Source organism: Oreochromis aureus, linkage group 3, assembly GCF_013358895.1.
Source record: "Oreochromis aureus strain Israel breed Guangdong linkage group 3, ZZ_aureus, whole genome shotgun sequence".
NCBI lineage: Eukaryota > Metazoa > Chordata > Actinopteri > Cichliformes > Cichlidae > Oreochromis > Oreochromis aureus.
Window position 1 is genome coordinate 74,350,166 of NC_052944.1, and position 14,843 is coordinate 74,365,008.

The following is a 14,843-nucleotide window of genomic DNA, read 5'->3' on the forward strand; positions in this document are numbered from 1 at the left end:
GTTGCCTACTGGTGGTGGTCAGACGGCCCGGTGGCGCCAGTGTCCAGCAGCCTCGCCTCTGTCAGTGCGCCCCAGGGTGGCTGTGGCTACAATGTAGCTTACCATCACCAGTGTGTGGATGACTGGATGTGTAAAGCGCTATACAAATACAGGCCATTTACCCTTTACCTGTTCCTACCACACACCAAATCCAGTCGTTGGTACGTCCTGGCTTGTGTAGTCAATAGGTAACAAAAGCTCAACACTGCCCCTAGAGTCCTGTGTTTCGCAGTTTTGCATGTGTTTTGGATTTCGTAATTGCTTTGGAGTTTGTACGTGCTTTGTCTCTAGGGGCCACCAAACTCAATTCATCATGGGAATCCCCGGCAGCCTACGTCTATTGCAGCATAACTAAGGGAGGATTCAGGGTCACCTGGTCCAGCCCTAACTATATGCTTTAGCAAAAAGGAAAGTTTTAAGCCTAATCTTGAAAGTAGAGATAGTGTCTGTCTCCCGAATCCAAACTGGAAGCTGGTTCCACAGAAGAGGGGCCTGAAAACTGAAGGCTCTCCCTCCCATTCTACTTTTAAATACTCTAGGAACAACAAGTAGGCCTGCAGAGCGAGAGCTTAAGTGCTCTAATAGGGTGATATGGTACTACAAGGTCATTAAGATAAGATGGGGCCTGATTATTTAAGACCTTGTATGTGAGGAGCAGGATTTTGAATTCAATTCTGGATTCAGTTTTAGTCCCTGTCAGAGAATGATGTCAACACAGATAGTTGCATTTCTACCACGTGGGCAAGGCAGTTCAATAATGGCACATTGACCTATGACATTGCAACCTTTTCTTCTCCTTTTGCTAGATTCAAAATGTATGTTGTCTTCTATATTACTTTGCCACATTTCATGCAGTCAAATTGCATTATTCTGACGGACCATATCCACAAAAAGTGTCTCCTGGTGGTGTGAGCACATGCGTGTTCTTACACCCTCATGTGGCCAACTTTCAATTCTAATTTGATTGTAACTCAGGGAAAGTCTGCTGTAACTCAACCACAGGTCCACCTTCCATGGACCAGACGTCCTGTGTGCTGCAACAGAACATTAGGTATTGTTGTAACTCGGCAATATGAACCAAAAACGGCCAAGATAAGGCCCAGATGTGTCTGCTGTCTGTGTCTGGTACACACAGATGTTGCTAAAAGGATAAATTTGTTGTTAATATGACTATATGGGTATAAAGCAGGGGGCTAAACAGACCAAAGACTACTTTCAGCCTCACAAACTGTCCTTTAATGCAGGGAATCATTTTTAAAACATTTTATTTGTTTGATTTCTAAACCTGAGTTCAGTAAAACCACAGCACAAACTTACTGTTGTTGGCTACAGTCAGTCTGAATCTGAGGACACTGATGAGAACATGTCGACTTTCTTCCTTGTGGTTAGTGTATCAGTCTGCACTAAAAGAAGATGGCGGCTTTGTGGATGGCACCTTTACTTTTAGCACAGACACCTCGCAGTTCTATGCATTCATTCATTGGCTCACAGCAGAGGTGCTGAGAGCAGAAAGAAACTGTGAAACCCACTACAGTCTTTAAAATACTCCCCCACTCTCCCCGATATTAAGTGCAATCTCAACAGTCACGAAAACTATATAAACCCTGTTGACCCTACAGTAACACATACAGAGAAGAAGCCAACAATCATATGACCCCTAATGAGCAAAGATTTCTGGGACAATGGGACAACAGCTATTTTAACAGGAATAAACTTCATGCAGAACCAGGTTCAGATTGAGATTAATAAAATGTACAGGTCCTTGAGATTCATTACACACAACTGAAGTAGTTCAAGCCTGTTATTCTTTTAATATTGATGATTTTGGCATACAGGTCATGAAAACCCAAAATTCCTATCTCAAAAAATTAGCATATTTCATCCGACCAATAAAAGAAAAGTGTTTTTAATACAAAAAAAAGTCAACAAATAATTATGTGCAGTTATGCACTCAATACTTGGTCGGGAATCCTTTTGCAGAAATGACTGCTTCAATGCGGCGTGGCATGGAGGCAATCAGCCTGTGGCACTGCTGAGGTGTTATGGAGGCCCAGGATGCTTCGATAGCGGCCTTAAGCTCATCCAGAGTGTTGGGTCTTGTGTCTCTCAACTTTCCCTTCACAATATCCCACAGATTCTCTATGGAGTTCAGGTCAGGAGAGTTGGCAGGCCAATTGAGCACAGTAATACCATGGTCAGTAAACCATTTACCAGTGGTTTTGGCACTGTGAGCAGGTGCCAGGTCATGCTGAAAAATGAAATCTTCATCTCCATAAAGCTTTTCAGCAGATGGAAGCATGAAGTGCTCCAAAATCTCCTGATAGCTAGCTGCATTGACCCTGCCCTTGATAAAACACAGCGGACCAACACCGGCAGCTGACATGGCACCACAGACCATCACTGACTGTGGGTACTTGACACTGGACTACAGGTTTTTTGGCATTTCCCTCTCCCCAGTCTTCCTCCAGACTCTGGCACCTTGATTTCCGAATGACATGCAAAAGTTGCTTTCATCCGAAAAAAGTACTTTGGACCACTGAGTCCAAAAAAGCACAACTGATTCAACTGAATGCTTAGAAATTAGAAGATGTCACATTTCACATCAGTGCTGCTCTATAATTTGTCTTGGGGGGGAGGACATCAAATGCCATATTTGGTCTTGGACTGAGAGAGCAGACTCAAAACAAACTGTAAGCAGTGTTAAAGTGATTATGAAGAAGAGAGGAGGACTTTATAAATGATAACCTTATACCTTTATAAATGACCACAGTTTAATGTTCTCAAAGCACACATCACAGTTTTCTAGGTTTTTCTGAGCATGAACACTACTACTCACTCTCTTGATCACCTATCTTCTTAACCTGGCTTCAGTAATTGTTTCCCAAAGTTTCATGGTATGGCTCAACAGCTCTATCCCTCACTTCAATCCAGAATTGAATTCAAAATCCTGCTCCTCACATACAAGGTCTTAAATAATCAGGCCCCATCTTATCTTAATGACCTTGTAGTGCCACATCACCCTATTAGAGCACTTCGCTCTTGCACTGCAGGCCTACTTGTTGTTCCTAGAGTATTTAAAAGTAGAATGGGAGGGAGAGCCTTCAGTTTTCAGGCCCCTGAGTTTCTTCTTTCTTCTTCTTCACTCACTGTGTGTTTATAAACCTTAAACCTGCATTGAATTATTCATTATTATTAATATTAATCTAAGGGCTTGATAAAATTAGATTGTCCAATTGTTGGGTTTTCTCTGTATTATTGATGTATCTAGGTTTATGACTCTTGTTTGGATTTGACCCTAGATAAATAAAACCGAATTGGACAATGAAATATTGTAACGGGCTGCAGCTTTTTAGATTAGCTTTATTTCATTAATCTTAAAGACTCTGCAACTCTGTGTTTATATAGAGGAAGAAACTGACTCAGAGGAAGAGGGCGGGCTTTACTTGGTGTCAGTGAGAGAAATGAAAAAAAAAAGCTGAAATGAGTGAGAAGGACGATGAAGGAAACATCTGTGCTGTGTCTGCTCTGTAAGTAGAATCTCTGTGTTTGTTTGAATTCTTGTACTTTGACTGTCTGCTCTCCTGATAACTGATGATGGAGGAGAAGACATGAAAAACAAATCAGGCTGAATTCAAGTTCAAAACACCACGAGGACCAACTGCAGGTCTGAAGTTTAACAGAGTTACTGATGAATTAAAATAAAAAGCTGAACAGAGCAGAGGACAGACCTTAGTTCAGTACTAGTTGTTTGTATGTATTCAGTGTAACTATAATGTAGCTTGAAGGACTTCCTTGTTCTACAGAAGCAGCTCATGAGGCATGAAATGATGTGATCAGTTTTATTTAATAATTTTGTTCATCAAGAAGTTGAAAAGTGAAATCCTGGATCCTCTGGTTTGGTATGAGCAGCTTTTTGCTGACCTGGTTTAGATCCACTTTTCCTCTGACAGGAAGATCAAACTGGGCTGTAGGCGACACAACATGGAGAGTTTGATGTTTCTGTCTTAGAGGGAAACATCAAATAATACAAAGTTGTTCTGATTGATCACCTTTGTGTGTTTATGTCAAATCAACCTGAGTGTCATTTCTCTTTAGTTCTGATCTCACTGCTGAGCTGCACAACAAACCAAGGTCAGTAACCTTCTTCTGTCACAGTTTAAACCTGAGAAATGCTCACTGATATGACCTGATTGGGTTCATGTTTCACAATCTAAAGTCTAACAGATCATCAGTTTTTCATTTTAACCCTCACAGCTCGTCTGACTGTGAGTCCCAGCAGCTCTCAGTTCTTTGAAGGAAAGTCTTTAAATCTGAGCTGTGAGGAGGACGACAGCTCTGCTGGATGGACTCTGAGGAGAAACACAAGCAAACGACAGAGGACTCAGTGTGGAGATGGGTGGGGAAAACCAGCTGGTTCTTCGTGTACCATCACTATGATGCTTCATGACAGTGGAGTTTACTGGTGTGAGTCCAGAGAGGGTCCCATCAGTAACATGGTTAACCTGACAGTCACTGGTAAGCTGAGTGTGTGGAGTTAGTGTTGATGAAGCTGTGTGTAAATGGATGAAATGCTGTAGTTTGTCTCTGTGTTGAGGTGGATCAGTGATCCTGCAGAGTCCTGTCCTCCCTGTGATGGAGGGAGATGACGTCACTCTGCTCTGTAAAACAAAGACCACTCCCTCCAACCTCCCAGCTGCTTTCTATAAAGATGGCTCCCTGTGACGACAACTTAATGACTGTGTTTGCTTTATTTTAGGGGAACACACCACCACACCTCCATCATTCTCTCCTGCTGTTCTCTTTGTGATTTCATTTGTTGTATCATCCTGTGTTGGGGTTCTACTGGTGTTACTGGTTCTGCTGGTGAGACAATGTGTTCACAGGAAACCTGAAGGTGAGACTCAGACTTCCTGATCTTTCATGTCTGGTTATAGTTAATAATCTACACATTTATCATTATTAGATGTTTCAGTGTTTGCATTCTCTGTCCATTCAAGTAAAATTTATGTTGTTATACATTTTATTTCTTTTAAATGTGATCAGATCCAGATAAAGCTGCAGGTTTTTAAGGTTCAAAATGTTCTCAGTGACATGTGATTGTAGTAAACATGTGCACTGTCAATACTTTACTAAAGTAAACATTTTTAACAGCCTCATGTTAGTCTTTGTAGCCTGGCGAGATGATTTACCAGGCAAGTTAACAGCTAATGTTAGGTAGCTTGGTTATCAAGCTTCATCCATAGGCTATATGGGACAAATAGAATGGCACTAATAGCTGCTAATACAGTAAGTGCTCAATAACATCCAAATAAATCCAAGAATTTCACTCAGCAAAGGTCCAGTTCAGAGACTCCAGTTAACTAAAGTGAAGCCAAACAGTCAGCCATTATCTAGAAAGAGGCCACGCCCGTAACAGTTCAAACTTTAAGGCTTAATAACATTTAAACAGGTGAGTTATAAAAACATTCACCTCATGTACAGTTCTTATGAAGGGGAGTGTTAGCTGTAGAGACCAAATATATATTTTACAGCAAGTTGAATATATGTTTATTTCTGCTGTAATATGTAACATATTTATGTGAGAGTCTATGAGGAGTGGCTCACTTTGGAAACCTCAAGTGGACATTAGAGTTGGTGTTGTAGTGGGAGGAATCGGAGACAATGAGTTGGACGGAGACATGAAAGAAGATTTAATGTTGACTTAAATAAACAGCACTGAAGTTGTAGAAGCAAAATCAGCATGTAACACCCCTTTCAACACTTGGGATACAGATTTAGATGGTTACTTGTGTGTTGGGCCAATAGCTGAGGTTCGACCACTGGAGCAGAGTGGATGACTAATGAAACGCTCAAAGAACTTGGTTTGATCAAATTGTATTCACAATTAAAGAATCGCACATACATACAATGAAAACAATAACAGTACATGAAAGGAAAAATTGGGCCCAAGTCATGGAAAATAATAAACAAACACCCCCCCCCCCCCCGGGGGATTTGAATCAGTCTCTCTCTCGTGTCAGCCGACACCCTTAAGTGTGAGTCCAGCAATGAAGATTCTCCTTGCAGGATGTGCAAAGGAGGAATGAAGTGCAAATCTGTCCTACCACGTAAGTAGAGTTTGTACAGTCCACGGCTCGTCCAAAGAATTTAGTTCTCTTTTAAAACAATCATCTCAAGGATCCTGGAAGGGTGGCTCGCCATCTTTGGACTGGATCATCACCGAACTGTACTCCCAACAAAAAAACCTGACCTGTATAACACAGTCAGAATAACATTCAAAAATCTATATTTAGTCATTTATACATATAGCCTTTCTTATGTGTCGTTCATACATACTAACAAATTTGCATTTTACCTTTCCAGTATACAGAAAGAACAACAGAATAATCCAAAACATAGACAATGATAACTTCTTACCAAAGTAACCAATAAAATGGGCTCTCCTGGAGCTTCAAAATGGCGATGGTGAAGTGTTGTAGCACAACTACAAAGAAACATAACCCCATTTTCTGTAAACTGTCTTCACCTCACAATGAACACAATTAAGGATTGATATAGGAACATATCAACATCTACAGCATACATATAACCTACAATCTTTACATGCATCGTCATAGGAAGTTAACAAACTCTAACATACAGTTTAATCCTTACAATCACACATGTACAGCCACATGGCTAATAGCGATAGCCGCGATAGCTGCTAGCATGTCATCGGTAGTGGCTTAAACTCACAATATTCTTGTTCACAACAAATTAACTCACCCAGAAGAATCCGAGCAGTAACAAGCTCCTTTCTGGTCAACAGCAAAGTCTAGATAGTCTATTTCCACCGAACAATCCGACTGAATAAAGGAACCACGCTTTCCACTTGGAAAAACGGACTTTTTCTTCCTCTCCCTCTTTCCTGATATCCGTAGCTGCTACGCAGTGAACGGCAGGAGGCGGTACTTCCCCCTGTATACTTCAAGGACCATCAGGACATATAGACATCTTCTATTTTATTAATTCTCAACAAAATGATTTAACTTAACAAAACTTAACAGTGAACTCAAAATACTAACATCACTCATAACACACTAAAACCCTTAGTAACTCTCCAGGGTTACAAGCAGCATTTAAGAAACTGGAAACATGATGATGTGTAAAGTAAGCCCAGTTTGGATTATGAGGACATGATTTTAAATTTAACAGCATGATGATATAAGTCAAATATATATTAGTCTGTCTGTAGATTTTCACATCATGCTAAGTTCTGTGTGTGCTGAACTGTGTGTTTCAATAAGAGCTTCATCTGCAGCTCCCCAAAAGTTGATTCTGTTCATCTGGACGTAGCGTTTTCAGTGGGAGAAACGTTTCGTCACTCATCCAAGTGACTTCTTCAGTCTCAGCTGACTGCAGGTTTCCAATCTTATAAACAGTACATTTGCATAATGACTGAAAGCAGCCCACTGAAGGAACAATGGGCTGGGAGGTCAGTTCCTTAATCTTAATAAATCAATTAACCACTGATCACTGGCCACTGACCAATGGCCATGAGTCCCACTCACAGAGAGTTGGGGAATGGCTGCAATCACAGCATTGTAAGATGGTGAAAGATGTACCCTTAGGCCCCCTCCTCGATTCAGAGATGGTCTTTCCCTTTTCACGTAAATGGCCTCCTTGACTCCGCGCTCAAACCAGCGTTCCTCCCTGTCCAGGATGTGTACATCCTCATCATTGAAAGAGTGTCCACTGGCCTGTAGGTGTAAATAGACTGCAGAGTCCTGGCCTGATGAGGCTGCTCTTCTGTGTTGTGCCATCCGCTTCGCCAGAGGTTGTTTGGTTTCCCCGATGTATAAATCCTGGCAATCCTCCTGGCACTTAACAGCGTACACTATGTTACTCTGTTTGTGTCGGGGACCCGATCCTTGGGTGGACCAGTTTTTGGCACAGCGTATTTTGGGGTTTAAAAGCCACAGAGACCCGGTGTTTAGAAAAATGCATCTCAACTGCTCCGATACTCCTGACACATATGGGATCACTACAGGTTTTCGCCTGGGCAGCGGTTGTCCTTCTCTCCTGGATCGGCTGGAGCTTTCTTTAGGTGCCTTCCCAGCTTTGACAAAAGTCCAGCTGGGATAACCACATTTACTCAGGGCCTTCTTGATGTGCTGTTCTTTATTGATCAGACAGATCAAAGACTGTTATCATTTTACTAAATATAAAATATAATTAAATATAAGTGTAAGCTAAACACATTTCCTGCAGTATTATCACAGTGTTTCATGTTGAACTATTTTAAACTTTCAGAATTACCTGAACAGTAACTGAAAACACTCTGAGTGTTTTATATAAAGATGTGTGAGTGGCAGCAGTTTCAGGTCTGTTATCAGCTGTTGTGTCTGCAGTGACGTCCTCTGTGTGTGTTTTACTGTGCAGACACTGATCCAGCTGCAGTTTACTCAGCAGTGAGAACTGAAGACGTCACTTATGGAAAAATCATCAAAGACAAGAACAAGCGATCAGAGATGAGAGGTAAAGCTGCTCTTCTTCACTTCTGCATGGAAACGTCCTGAGGATGTTCACGTGGTTTTTATCCTTCTGTGTTCGAGTGTGCTTCAGAGGTTGCATAACTTCAGCTGCAGCTCACACACAGGTTGTTAATATGAGTCGCATAAAGAAGAAGGCTGAACAGACCAAAGAGTGTTTTCAGCCTCTCACACTGTTCTTTAATGCAATTTTAAAACCTTTTATTTTAATTTTTGCAACAACAACAGAATCTTCCTGTTGTTGGCTGCTCTCAGTCTGAAATTACAGCCATATATACCTGCCTGCTCCTTTAGGTCCACTTATAAGAAGCTCTTTAAGTTGACATAAACTAAGCATAAATTTAGAGGAGACCGTGTGACTGTAGCTGCTCCAAAGTTGTGCAATGATCTGCCCTTTCATGGTAGACAGACCTCGTCTCTTTCTGTGTTTGAGGTTGACTGTAATATTCTCTGTTTTGAACATGTTTGATTTTATTTTCTGTTCATGCTTTTTGTATATGAACAGCACTTTGTGAACCCTGCTTTATGTTAAAGTGCTTTATCAGTAAAGGTGTTATGGTATGAGTCTGACAACACTGATGAGAACATGTCGGCTTTCTTCCTTGTGGTTAGTGTGTCAGTCTGCACTGAGAGAAGATGGCGGCTTTGCTTTTAGCGCAGACACCTCACAGTTCTATCCTTTCACTGATTGGCTCACAGCAAAGGTGCTGAGAGGAGAAACTGTGACGAGCAGTTTATAAAAAATCATCATTTACTGTGTGCGTGATGCATCATTACAAATACTGTTTACTCACAGCTGTAACACACACTAAGTGCTGCAGTTCTCACAGCTGCAGTTATTAAACATCTTCTTCTTTGTCTGAACACAAAATATTTAAGGATGAAACTCTGATGAGAAGTTTCTTCATAACTAAAGCTGCTTCTTTGGACTCAGGTGCTGCACCAAGGCCCAATATTGGATTAAAGGATTCTGAACTGTGAACTATTTCCAATCTCAGATTTTTTGTGGAACATGAAGCTCAACTTAAATTTCCCACCCAGAAAGTTGGAGCACCAACCTCCCCTGAGTTAGTAATCCAAGACAGCAGCACTGAATGTAAACAGCAGTAAAAGTGTAAACTTTAAATCTGTCCTGTCACTGCTGTGTATTTGTGACTTACTAAATAATCCAAACACAGAGCAGTGACCAGGCTCTATAAATGAACGTGTTTTATGAGGACATCAGTTTGCTACTGATACCTGAACGGCTCTAAGAACCAAAATAAATCCTTTATTTTTCTCTCTCAGCATTAGTCTGATACCAGCTGCAGCACAAACTGCTTCAGTTAATAAAAGTGCAAGAAGGTGTTTGTGGTTCACAGCAGAGGTGTTGAGAGGAGAAAAAACAGTGAAACCCCAAATACTCCCCCAGCCTCCTCCAACACAAGTGCAACCTCAGCATCATGGAAACTATTTAAAAACTATGTGAACTATATAATGGATAAAAACTAATGAACAAAGACTAAAGCAAACTTTCTATGTTCTTCCAATCTGCACAGCTCCTTAGTGCACAGAGCTCATTCATGTGGACATTGCAGCATTGACTGGTGACACAGCTCTGCAATAAAAACTGTTTTCCAGTCTGTTTGTCCTTGTTTTAATCGTTCTGTTCTGTCTGCCTGATGGTAACAGTTCAAACATGAGCATGGTCCAATGAAGCCATGATGATGATATTAGACTTTATGAGGCAGTAGGAACTATGTAGGTCCTCCAGAGTTGGGAGAGGGCATCCAGTAACACTCTGGAGCTCCTTTTTCTGTGCAACAGCAAAACCACACACAGAAACAACATGCTAACATGTGCAGCAACAGTATGGAGATCTTCCTGAGGACCCTGAGGAAAGTCTCTGCTGTGTCATCTTAACCAGCTCTGTGATGTTTAGACCCTGGGTCATTTCTACTTGAGGTAAACTTCCAGAAACGGGAAGTCCTGACCCTCTCCTCAGGGTTCCAGCTGTCTGTTTCTTTTCTTCTTGAAGTCAGTGATCAGGTCGTTTGGTTTTGTTTTTGCTCACAGGCGGAGAGTGCTTTCGAGTCGTGATGGTAAATTCGATTCTTTTTACTGAATCGAGTTTTAATGAGTCACTCACCAAAGTGAATCGGGTTTCTTGAGTCATTTGAGTCAGTTGAGCAGAGAGTGCAAAAATGTATGTTTTCACTCAAACTTAATTTATTTCTCTTTTCATGTCAATCCTACTGCTAAGATGAATGATTGTAAAAGAAAACTATTTTATAGAGCAAAAAAGAGCAAAGAAAATTCTAAAGGGAACATTTATTGATTTTTATTTTATTTTAGTAGTATTTTCCTTAAATGTGTCAAATATATATTTTCTCATCTAAATGTCCACTGAGCTGTGCGCCAGGGGGCGGTAAAGTGCCTTAACATTGGTTGCCAACTAAGAAGAAGAAGCTGTGAGCCAGGAGGGAGGGGGTGAGTGAGTGATTCGTCTATGCCAGGGGTCGGCAACCTGCGGCTCCGGAGCCGCATGCGGCTCTTTAGTCCTTATACTGCGGCTCCGCGTGGTTTGGGAAGATAAATTAGAAGTATTTAGCTGAAGTGTATTTTATTTATGTTAGTTCTTTTTAACTTGTAGTTCTAAATTGGAAGATTATTGTGATATTGAAATATAAAAATAAAATTATATTCTATTATTTTTTCATCGCTCAAAATAAGAGTCACACTTGCGGAAGCCGGTATACCCGCCGAAACGCCGTGCATTTATCGAGACTTTCAACCCCAGGTAGGCCAATTACGGATCTTCGGATCCACATTATGTCAGCAGCTGTTCTCCACCATGAACTATGTTAAAGACAAACACCGCTCACGGCTCACAGACGACAGCTTACAGTCCTGCGTAAAGATGAAAGTGACTTCATACAGCCCCGATTTGCAGACGCTGTGCGCAGAGGTTCAGGAGCAGAAGTCCCATTGTAAGCATATCATGGCAGACCTGACGATGTTTCCATGAACATGCTTTTCAGCATCTCTTTATTGACCACTTTTCACACACGGTTGCTGTACGCATACAGCCGGCTGTAGCTTTGCAGCTCACAGCCGGACACATACCAACACAACAGCATAGAGAGCACAGACGTAAAGGCGGCGAGGTGTGATTGCGGGTGCCGCTCAGGTGCGTCCGCCTCCCCTGCAGCGGCGCTGCAGACCACGCCCCGCCACACACATTAACCAGGTCAAATACATATTTAGGCAGAATTTTGCAAATATCTATTTTTCATCTTTCAGCAGCATAGTGCTTTTTTCCAGTTATTTTTTAAAAGTCAGGTCAAGGCTCCAAAAGTCCAAAGGCGATATAAGGGTGGCGGCTCACAACACTTTTTGTTTGCTGGATCATTTTAGTTCAGCTGGGTGTCTTTCCTTTTGTTATATTTCTTTAAGAGTTCAACATGTGTTAATTACATAAATAAAATGTAATTTTCTCTGTAGCACTTCATGGATTTCATAAGCAACACACCTTAGTTGTTCACACAAAGCATAAAGGTAAAAAACAATATATACAGTGTTATCTTCATTTTAGATGTCAAAAAGTATTTGCGTCTCCCAGTGTTTTCTTTTGCGTGGAACCTGGGTCCAAATGGCTCTTTGGGTGTTAAAGGTTGCAGACCCCTGCTCTATGCTATGATTCAGCACAGCAAGGGAGGGGGTGAGTACCTCAAATGTGCTGTTAGCATGCTAGCTGAGCGATGCTACTGTGAACCGAGGAGCTATTGTCTTGATGTGAGCTTCTACTCAGGGTTTTTTCTTCCAGTTCAGAGCAGGAATGTTTTTGTTAATAAACTGACTGTTGTTTTTTTTCCCACAATTTTAATTATAAGCTAGATATATTTCTACTAATGGAATTACTTTGCTAACAGCAACAGAGATGAGTCAGTGAGTCAGTTGCGCTTGTGAATCATGATTCACGAGTCAGTAAAGTGATTCTCGAGTATTGAACGATTCATTCACGAATCGAACATCACTACTTTCAAGCCCTTTTCTTATAAAACGCTGTTTTTACCGTTTCTTCCCGCAGTAAATATAAACATATATTTACTGCATATATTTTTATCATAACTCTGGTTTTACGTGGCCTATCAACACAGTTTAAAAACTGGTATCAAGTACACCTTTTTCCGCCAATTGTTCTGTCTGTCCTGCTCACATCTCCACGTTGTCATTAACGTGGTTTCACTCCACACCAGCCACGCCGCTTTGCTAACTAAAACACCGGTGTCGGCACATAAGGACGCTGTCATAGCCTGTCAACGAAGTTGATTAGCTGCTTACATACAAATGTGAATCGCATTATTGGCTGTAGCAGCCAGTCACCGGTCACTTACTGACTCACACTGCAAAACAGAATTAATTGTTATGCATTTTAATTTCAATTCAGGTTAGATTTTTTTTTTTTTTTTTTTGTGTGCAACACAGATTTTCTGTGTGCAGAGAACGTGCCAGCAGTGCGCAATTGCGCACGCGCACAGCTTAGAGGGAACATTGCTGTACTGATTCAGTTGTTGCCCTATGTGTTACTGTGCAGAGACTGATCCAGCTGCAGTCGACTCAGCAATGAGAACTGAAGACGTCACTTATGGACAAATAGTCATCAAACCAAAGAAGAGCAGAGGTACAGCTGCTACTTATTATTAATGCAAGTTTCAGGCATTAAGCTAAGCTAAGTGAATCATGTTGAGACTCATCTCTGTCAGAAAGAAGCTGTTTAAAAAAAAAAGAAAACAGTTTCCTTTTCTTCTTAAAGGAGATCTGGGCAGCAGAATATAAAGTATACATTATATATAATACACAGCTCTGATTATTACAAATGACTGAAACATCTGGTTTCACACAGAGGATCAAAATCAGAAAGACTTTATTTATCCCAAAGGGGCATAATGTGGTTATAAGATGAGCTGAGGCGCTGCACCGAGGCCCAGTATCAGATAAAGAAGGATTATTTCAAATATGAATCATGCAGAGCTGCTGTAGTAGAGGTCAAGGGTAAAACATGGAGCTGGAAATGAGCAGAAAAGTTCAGTTATGTCAGATGAAATATACACAAGTAAATGCAGGACTAGAATATATTTCAATTGATGTCCTTAAACAATGTAAATTTCTGTTTAATTAGATAACAAAATAAAAATATCTTACAGATTAAAAAGTAACAGCAGTAAGTTTCCTGTTCAAGTGAATCAGGCAGAGTTAAGAAAGTTAAAATGAAAAGACAACTGTCATATTAACTACTGCATTTTTCCAACATTTGGAGCATATTTGTTAAGAAATCCTTGAGAAGTGAAAAAGAATGTATTCATTCATTGTCTGAATTAAGCCTGCTGCTGTTAGATAGCAGCACCAGAGCTACAGGACTACAGAACGTGTGCTCCTCTACCTGCTGCTGTAAAGTGGATGCTTGTCTGTCTTTGTGCTGTGAAATTACAATGATGATCACAGTGTTTCATATTTACCTTTATGACCAGTACAGGCAGCATTGTTTAACTATAACGTTCAACCTGATCTCTGCAGTGATTTTTGGCTACATTTACACATAAAATTCTCTAATAATAAAATGGAAACTTTGCTTAAATATGAGAGAACAAAGCTGGAAGCAGCAAATCGTTGACCTTTAAAATTGTTACACCTCTCTGGGCTCCAATCTCGAGTTCTGTGAATCAAACAGGCACCTGAATTGTGATTTGTATCTGAGCTGGTTCCCAGTAAAGTCTGAACTGGGACTGTGTGTGATGCAGAGAGGTGGATATTGGAGGTCTTGATTGAACTACAAAGCTTGTAATCATGTTTCCTGTTGTTTGAACTGTGTGTTTGTGTTCAGACTTTAAACCAGAGCTAGACGTCGTCTACTCTTCACTGAAGTAGTCCACCAGTCCAACCACTGACGTCCAGCTGCTGGTCTCTAACTGGTCCCCCCAGCACCTCAGACCAGAGGACATCCACATGTTACAGAGATTTTTACATGTTTCACTTTCATCTCTATCTTAATTCGACTCATACAAGTCAAACAGTGTATTCTATATTTTACTTAAAGTGTGCTTTGCTGAAAAACCATCACTGTGTGTTTGATGCTGAAGAGTTTTACTTCCTTACTCAACAATAAATATATCATAAAGCAGATGACATGGGAAAAAAACAACAGATTTAAATGTTGCCCATTTTTATGGTAGCAGCTTAAATGTTTTTATGAGTAGAAACTAGTGTTTTCTCCTTTTTGTATTTGTTTATTCA

General features: G+C 40.7%; 1 long non-coding RNA gene across 1 annotated transcript; it reads right to left on the minus strand.

The window, feature by feature from the left end:
* Positions 1-5,713: 5,713 nt before the first annotated feature.
* LOC120437572 lies at positions 5,714-6,989 on the minus strand. Its single transcript, XR_005611247.1, has 3 exons — positions 6,805-6,989; positions 6,457-6,523; positions 5,714-6,289 (listed from the first exon to the last, which is right to left on the minus strand). It is a non-coding gene; the product is annotated as an uncharacterized LOC120437572 (long non-coding RNA).
* Positions 6,990-14,843: the final 7,854 nt, after the last annotated feature.